The sequence below is a fragment of the Rattus norvegicus genome, chromosome 2, assembly GCF_021556685.1.
Source record: "Rattus norvegicus strain SHRSP/BbbUtx chromosome 2, alternate assembly SHRSP_T2T, whole genome shotgun sequence".
Classification (NCBI taxonomy): domain Eukaryota; kingdom Metazoa; phylum Chordata; class Mammalia; order Rodentia; family Muridae; genus Rattus; species Rattus norvegicus.
In genome coordinates this window covers 52,472,738-52,481,704 of record NC_141535.1, presented here as the reverse complement: position 1 = coordinate 52,481,704, position 8,967 = coordinate 52,472,738, and positions in this window count along the sequence as shown.

Below are 8,967 nucleotides of genomic sequence, written 5' to 3'. Positions count from 1 at the left end.
GTCTGGTCCACATCATGCTGGTCCAGCTCCAGCTTTGTTTTCAGTAAACTTGACTAGACTGCTCTAAGGTGGGTAGCTATGGGTCTCCCTCCTTTCTGTTCCTACTCAGGTAACATTTTACAAATTGGCATCTTCCTATCAGTCTCTGATAGTTGTTGTGATAATGGTCTCTGAGTTCTAGACTATAAAATACTATCATCAAGCATGCATTATGACCCTAAGTGGCGGAGATAAGGGAAAAGACATGAAAGTTGGAGATTCCATTTGGTATCTCAGGGATAGTGCACCCCAGTCTGGAAAGTATTTAGGAAAACACTCGTTGTAGGAATTTCAGAAGATCATGAAAGAATTTTTTTCTTTTTTTTAAATGATGGCTTAACTGGGTTCAAATGTATATGCTGAAAGGATATTCTTGCCAATACTAATATACTGTATTAGTTTATAATATCTTAGCTTTTTATTTGATGTATCACAAAGTTCTGCAGTCCTGTTCCCACTTCAAATATATCTATGCTCACCATTTTTCATATTTTAGGGAGAAAGAATAGTTTTGGCTGTATAGTTATAACATTTTAATTTAAATGTTCTAGTAACAATGTCCAGAGAACTTAGGTAATTGATTTGAGCAATGATGTTATTTATATTTTATCCTTCAAGTTTTTTTTTTAACTTTAAGTATCACTTCTTGTTGAGATAGAAGTACTATGAAAGATGCAAAACTCATCCCCAATTGGATAACTTCAAAAGAAATACTACCAGGATACAGATTTGAAAAATGAAGTGCTACATGGGTATTATCTGCAGCACTGAACAATTTGGCTTCGATTATTTTCTAGGCTTAAGTTGATCCGAGCAATAAAACATGTGTGGATCCATAGTGAATGACTCTATCAAATTAGACTCTATCTCCTATCTCTTTTTTCCATCTATTTCCATCCAACTATCATCTCCCTTGAGGGAACAGGGGGATCTATGATTTAGAAGAACCTTATCTTACAAGTAAGTATATCAAGTGAACTTACTTAAAATAGAGCAAATGTAAGTCAGGCTTATTCAAGGCAAAAACTTGTCAGTGGTGTCCTATTTTGTTTTGTTTATTATTCTTGGAGAACTTAATACATGTATACAATGTATTTTGATCACATATACTCCCCCAGTTCCCAAATTAAATGAGTACAATGAAGGTCATGGTTTTATGATGCCGAAGTAGGAAGTAATGATTTCTCCAAAACAACACTGTGTCTGTTACTAGTTTATTCCCAATCCACTATGCAAATTAAGTATGACAGACTTGTGTTTAAATAAAATTACTTTTGTTAATTCTATTGTCTAAGCAAAAATACACTTTTTGGGTATATATAATTATAAGCCTTTCTGCTTAGAGTTTAATGCGACTCGAGAACATTGATAAAATGGCATAATGCAAAAAAGTATAAAATCTTGGATAATGAAGAATCTCAGGGTTCTTCCTTTGAGTGTTTGTTGCCATTTAACAGTGAATTCAATGGAACGACCTTTTAATTCTCAAAGAGCCCTGGATTCCCTGCAGCTGGAGTTACAGGCAGTTGTGAGTCATCTGACTTGAGTGCTGGGAAAGGAACTTGGATCCCTGCAAGAGCAGCATGCCCTTTAGTCCCTGAGCCATGGCACTACTGTCCAGATACACTAAACATTGTTTGCAGAAGATTTATGTATCCAAAGTGGCTGTGAGACAGATTGATGCATGTTTGTAACAATGTTTGTAACATGGATACAAGCTTGTAACTTGGTACTACCTTCTATCTCTATAGTGACACTTTATTTTGATGAGTGTGGTGGTTGTTCTTAGAGGCTCATCCTTGGTTGTGGTGGTACTAGAAGTGTTTATCAACTTTTAGAAACATTTTGATGCTAACTTCAAATAATCCATGTTATACAGTGTTAAAAGCTATGATAGCTGCTGCATATGGCCCATTTAGTGCAGGGAAATGGGCCAAATAGAACAGTCTTCATTTGGAAAGATTTTCATCGTCCTGGAATTTGATGAGCTAGGCATCTGAGCTCAATCAACAGCAGTCAGGTTTGCTTTGGCTTGCTAATGGCACCAAGTAAATGTTGTGGCTGCAATTCTTGGTATCAGGATTGTTCCTAGATCTAATGTTGGCAAAAGTCCTATCTACCGAGTTTCATGCCAAACGCAAAGCACATGGAATCCTTCAAGGGTTTGTTTCTGCTGTTGTTCGATAATACATATAGGATGACTCATTGGAATTCTGAGACATATTGTGTTGGCTCTCCACTAAATGCATGCTGTTTTGTTTTCCAGCCAATGCCTTCCTTTCATGGTTAAGTATCTCTCAAATGCTATCGTCAGGTTCTGGAACCTCACCATTCTCTTGGCCTCCACTGCTATTATACACCATTCAAAACAAACAAAAATACATAATTCATAAACTAGCAAATAATGCATAATTTACTTATTTAATTATTTACTTATGTTTGAATAGATACTAGGAATATGTATAAAATATGACTCAGAGGTGAAGTCAGTTATTAGAGTTGGGGACACAACATCTATATGAAACGATGTTCCCTTACGAAGAGTCTTCCAACAATTTGGCTCTAAAACTACATCAGACTTTATCTGTTTAATCATGATGCATTGGTTAGCGAATTTTCTGATTTTTATTAATATTAAAATGGATAATTGAAGCCTCAAAAAGGGAGTGTATTCTGTCTAGCATTATTTAAAATGTACGCAATCTGTTTGGGATTAAGAAACCATTTCTATAGTACAGTTATATATTCTAATTTCCTTAAGCTGCAAGTTATTTTTAAAGTATGTGAATAAACACTGATCATTGCAATCCAAATGGGTACAACTTTTCATTAAACTACAAGTTATTACTAATAGTTAAACTCATTTGCATAATACGTCTATACATTGGCTCTCCCTTTTCACCAAGCGGAACTCATAGGAAAATAAACAAGGAGGTACACAGTATTTAATGATCAAAGGACTCTAATACAGAGGATAGAGTGCAGCTCAGGCAGATTCCCAGCATTGCACCATGTTCCTCATCAGAGATCAAGACTTTCCAAGGAGTTATTTCCAGGTACAAAGGAGCAGCAGCAGAATATAAAGATAGAAGCCTGACGCGTGATCCTTTCTGGGTTGCAACGATGTTCTTTTTCTGTGTATGTAGATTCATTTCAGTATTTTGAAAGGATAATAAAGCCCAGGGTGTATTAGTAGATCAGTGAATTGTTTTCCATTAGAATGAAATGAGAAGAATCTCACACGTGACCATCAGAATACCTTACGAAGCTTCCAACCATAAAATACTCTATTCTTTTTTTTCCCATAGAGTGAGGTAGGACCATATTTCTAAAATGCCATAGAGCCAAGGTTGAGAGCTACAAATCAAATTAGGTAGGGCATGGTTAATTAAAAAGAGGTAAGAGAGGCAATCCATTAGTTATTTTTTCAGTGAGCAACTATTTTCTTTGGTCTTTATGTTTTCTTTCTCCTCTTCTATCTTTTCTTCCTTCTCTTCTAGGCAGGATCTTGTAATGTAGCCCATGCTGGATCTGAACATGGAACTTGCATTCCTCTGCCTCAGTCCTCCTAGTGCTAGGATTCCATAAAGTATGTGGTCCATGCTAGTAAATTTAATTTCTGGGTGTGTGATGTTGAAGGATGGGAATGAAAATTAGAACTTTACTCATACTACACTCATACTGTAATGGTAAGCTACAGCCCAAGTGCAGAAAACGTTTTCTTAGCATTGGAAAAAATATTTTAAAAGTTAATGAGACACGTTTACATATATGTTGAAACTAATTGAAAGTTAGATCAATGGACTGAAATTGGTGAAGCAGGCATAGCTCACCATCCTTGGATTCTGGGACGCATCAAGGAAGTCTCCTGGTTCACACTGGTTTGTGTCTAGTATCAGAGATGATCTCATCAGAAACATATGTTGTCATATCAAGAAAATTCAGTCACCATAACTTTGTGACTTTAACAGGAAAATTGGCCTTGGAATATTGTAGTAGGAGAACAACAGGTAAACTGCTTGTTACACATGTTCAAATACCTAAGTCTGAAAACCCAGAACAACATAAAAACCAGACACAGTAACATTTGCCTAAAATCCAAGCACACCTGTAATAAGACAGAAGACAGATATAGGAGAATCTCTGTATACCAGGCCAGCTATACTAGTGTTTTCAGTAACAAAAACAACATAGAGACCCATCTTTAAAGAAGACAGACAAGGACTAACATGAGGTTGTCCTATGAGCTTCATACATGGGCCTTTGCATTCATATGCCCCAGTCATTGGAACAGTAGTTCTCAACCTTCCAAATGCTGTGACCCTTCCACACATGTTGCTGCTCCCTAACTGTAATTTTGCCAGTGTTATAAATTGTAGTGTAAATTATCTAATATGCAGAATATCTGATAGTGATTCCCAAAAAGTTGAGACCCACAGGTTGAGAACTGATGTTCTAGAATGCACACACACACACACACACACACACACACACGCCCAAGTTCACACACACACATACACACAGAGACAGACACACACATACATACACCAAAGTACACACACACACACAGACATACACACACACACGCCCAAGTACACACACACACACAGACACACAGACACACATACACCCAAGTACACACACACAGAGACATACACACACATGCCCAAGCACACACACACACACACACACACACACACACACACACACAGAGACAGACACACACACACATGCCCAAGTACACACACAGACAGACAGACAGACACACACACACATGCCCAACTACACACACACATACATACACACACACACACAGACACACACACACACACAAATGAAAACAAATATGGAAGATAATTCAAATGGCAATTTTGGAAATATTAGTAAGAAGACTATATGCCAACTACAAGTATTAACAGAATTCTGTTCTAAAAGAGCTAAGAGATAAAATAGATATAGAAATAGCTTATTATGCTGAGTATTTACACCCAAAACTATATACAAAACATATAATGTGTGTCTATCAGTTGTGCCTATTTAAAAAACACATCACAACAATTCTAACGTATCTGCTGCATAGTGAATCTATGACAAAGCACTTCATTCTGCGTTGGCTAGATCTGGCTTCCAAAGTTCAGTTTGCAGAGTAATTTGCCATTTTCAGTGGACAGAACTGAATGTAAAAACAGTTAAGCAATGGACTCTTAGAATAAAAGGAGAAAACTGGGCACCTAACTTAGAGTTAAGCAGAGTATCGCCCTTCCAATTTAGGAGAGGATTCTAACAAAGTCAGAGAAGAGGAGCCTAAAGAAACCAACATGGGACCTGGGGAGTCTCCTTTTGCACAGATTTTATAGACTGGGCTCTCCTATAAAGGATGAAGATTTCTTTAAAACAATAAAAACACTCCATCCAGGCCTAAGGCCTTTGACTAAAGCATTAACCAAGAAGATAGGAATGTGGCAGCAGGAAACTTTGACTGTGAAAATGTCGCCCATGATGCTTCCGGTACTACCCTAGTGATGAACAACATCTCTTTCTTCAAAGAACTTACCTAGATAAAGCCAATCTTCAGGAGAGCACTGTTTTAGGCACGGTATAACGGACCTTTCATAGATTAGGAAGTCTAGGCACTGGGGTTCCATTAAGCCACTAGTTTAATACTTACTGGGGTGTTAGGAGAAACCAGAAAACTATACTAATAAGAAATAGAATAGAAAAGAGACTGAAACTCTGGCTTGTGCTTCATTTAGACTAAAATTGGTCTCATAAATGCTTGAATAAATACTACATACTAAGATGGACATTTTACATATATTCTCAGAGCTGATGGTTTCATTAAAGACATTTATAATTTCATAAATATTGATATTTTCTTGCTAATTTCTAGATTGAGTCTCAGAGTACGAGTGACATAAAAGGAGTGTTTAATATGAGAAATTTACAACCAGCCGGTCTTCAGTGACAGTGAGTGAAATCACTGTTAGATGTTCTGACTAGATAATATTTGACTTTAAATATAAGTCACTGTCAGGCTCTGCTATGAAATTCAAAGTGTAAGGTTATGCCTTCCACTAGCTGCAAAAGCACACGCCCAGTGACCTCCAACTGGAGAAGGACAAATTATAGAAAACACTTAAAAGCTGTTTGAAGATTTATCCCAAAATACACCCACGTACACACATGCAGGAGTACGTCATAATACCTGTGCCTAGCACAACGTTTAAAACCCAACCTATCTTTTCTCCTTACCCCTTCAGGTAGATAATTCTTAAATTATGTTTTTTTTTCAAAGCACATACTCTGATTTTCCTCTGTCAATGTAAACTTGGAAGAAAATGTATTTCTTCCCTTATTAATAGTAAACACTGATGAATTCTGATAGATTTCACATACATTTTAATCAAGTATTTTCCCTAAGTTTTAGAGTTCCTACATAAACTACAAGGTGGGCAGCTAAGTTTGAAATCCAGAGGTGTAATACGCGTGTATAAAACTGTGTAAAATGGAGGGAGGGAAAACCGCCTTTCTTTTTCTGAAAACCTGGAGTCATTTTTGCGAGTCAGCCTTTACGTTCAGTCTTTTCTACCTGGCAACTCCTTCTCTGTTTATTCATTTACAGTTTCTGCTTACCGAGGTTCTGTCATAATTGTGTCTAGGCTAGATCTGTCTAGAGAAGGAGCACTTTAGAGAAGCTTCAGGTCCGTTAAGAGCATGTTGAGTTAGAGAACCACTGTTTTCCAGTGAGAGAAAATGATTTACTCTCTTTAAAAGCCATTTTGATCTCCAGTAGGGTCTTCTCCCACACCTATTTTGATGGGAGACAGTAACTTACTGACAGGCAGATTAAGACTTTACAAATACTTTTGGCCATATGTCTGGATTAAAAGTAAAGTAACATTTACCTAGAAGCCATAACACCCCAAAGCTCAAGTCTGTCAATGTGTTGTCATATTTAATCTTACTCAACTCACAGTGACATCAGCCCTGCTATTATAATTCCCATTTCACAGATTAAAAAAAAGTTTGAAGTAAATATAAAAACCTTAATCTCTTGTCCAGAGTCACATCACAGAACCCTGTAGAATCAAGCTTCATGCCAAAGTATTTGATTCTTAAATCTCTGCTTTATCTGATTTTATTAAACTGGCCCCGTAACAGACAAGAGATCTTTAACAGACTACAGGGAAGAAAAAACTTCCCAACACCATTGTATTTGTTTTCCTTTGCATGGTTGGGATCTGTGTGTCCTTTAAACTGCAGACAGTGCCACCTGTCAGTATTCCCACCCACGGTCACCTCTTGTGCACTAAACATCACTTCCAAGGGCAATCCAAACACTCCATTGCTCTCTGCCCACTCCTTTCATCAAGAATCGCTTGTCAGAAACCTTTCCACAACACCGGGGCCTGCTCTTAATCCTTCCAGCTTCTGACAGCTCCTGTTTTCTGCCTCATCTTGATCTTTAAATCTACCATTCAGCACTTTGGCTTTCAACTAAGATCTAGGTTCTTTCTCCAGCTCCAAGGCCTTTAACTCCTTAGGTAAACAGCGTTCCAGATATGACTTTGCTCTGGCTGCCTTTTCAGGGCCATCTCTAGCCACAATTCCAGGATCCAAGCTTAATGTTAGTTCTAAGAGCAGGAACAAGACCTTCTTTCAGTAAGCAAGCTACGGAACATTCTCTCTGCTGTTTCACTCTGTTCTCTCTCTTCTTTTATCTCCACCAGGCTCTTTCCTTTCATGCTATCAAGAGCAGAATTGATGAGTTCCACATAAACTTATATCTTCATGACATGTAGCATCTATTTACTCTTTCTTTCAAGTTTCTGCTTGAACAAAGTACAAGTTTTCATTGTTATGCTCATGTGTTTCCAGCTACAAATCTTAGTGTTTTACTATCTTGAATTATACTCCAAATGTTGCTGATGATCTGGGCTCTGATTACACAATTCTGGATCCTCCTTTACTCTTTTTTAACTATAAATTCTCTTTTTTCCCCCTGTACTGCTTGCATAACACGTTTGATTGTAATGGCTGATGTCTTTCATTACATCCACTTTTATAGTTTTATCTGACAATGTTCTTTCTCTCCCTTAGATTGTGACTTTATAGTACAAATCTGGCAGGCTTCCAGATCGTTCTGTGCTATAGACTCCAGGTGTTCATCAATCTTGTAGAGAAATCCTGGGGAAACAACCAGATTCTGTTCCTGTACTTTTATTTATTCAGCAAACCCTTCTTCTTCTTCTAGCCCTCAACCTACAAAATCGCCAACTCTGAAATAGGAACATGGACAAAGCTACATTGTAACACATCTTTAATTTCTTGCTTAGCACCGATAACTTCTCAGAGTGGTTCATCAAATTTCTTGTGCGTATATCCTTTGTGTCCATTCCGTATAAGTGATAATAAGCCAAAGGGATTATTATTGTTTCTTTTTCCACCTCAAATTACCTATATTGACTGGCTACTTAGTTCCCAGTAGAGCTCCAAGCCAGTGATTTAGCAGGTTCCCCGTTAATGTTTCATCAACATCAAACAGCCCGTTTGGAAAAGAGAGAACAGATATTCACTGTCCAGTCAAATTCTCTATACACCTACATTTCTTCTTTCTAGGTAGAGTCGCTAGTGGTTAACATTTCCTAACTCTGGAAGACTGTCCTAGGAAAGAAACCCAAGTAGCAACCAGGCTGACAGTCTGCCATGAGGCTATATCCCCAGTCCTCTTATTTCATTTTAAAACTGGTTGAGACAGCAGTTCACTCACTAGTCCAAACTGGTCTAGAATTGCTATATAGCTGCAACAAGTCTTCAATGTGTGATCTTCCAACATCAGCTTCCTGTTACCCGAGGTTAAAGGCCTACCTTGTCAGGGCTGACTGGGAAGAAAATACCTCATATGTTTTCTGGAAAGTATACTCTTCC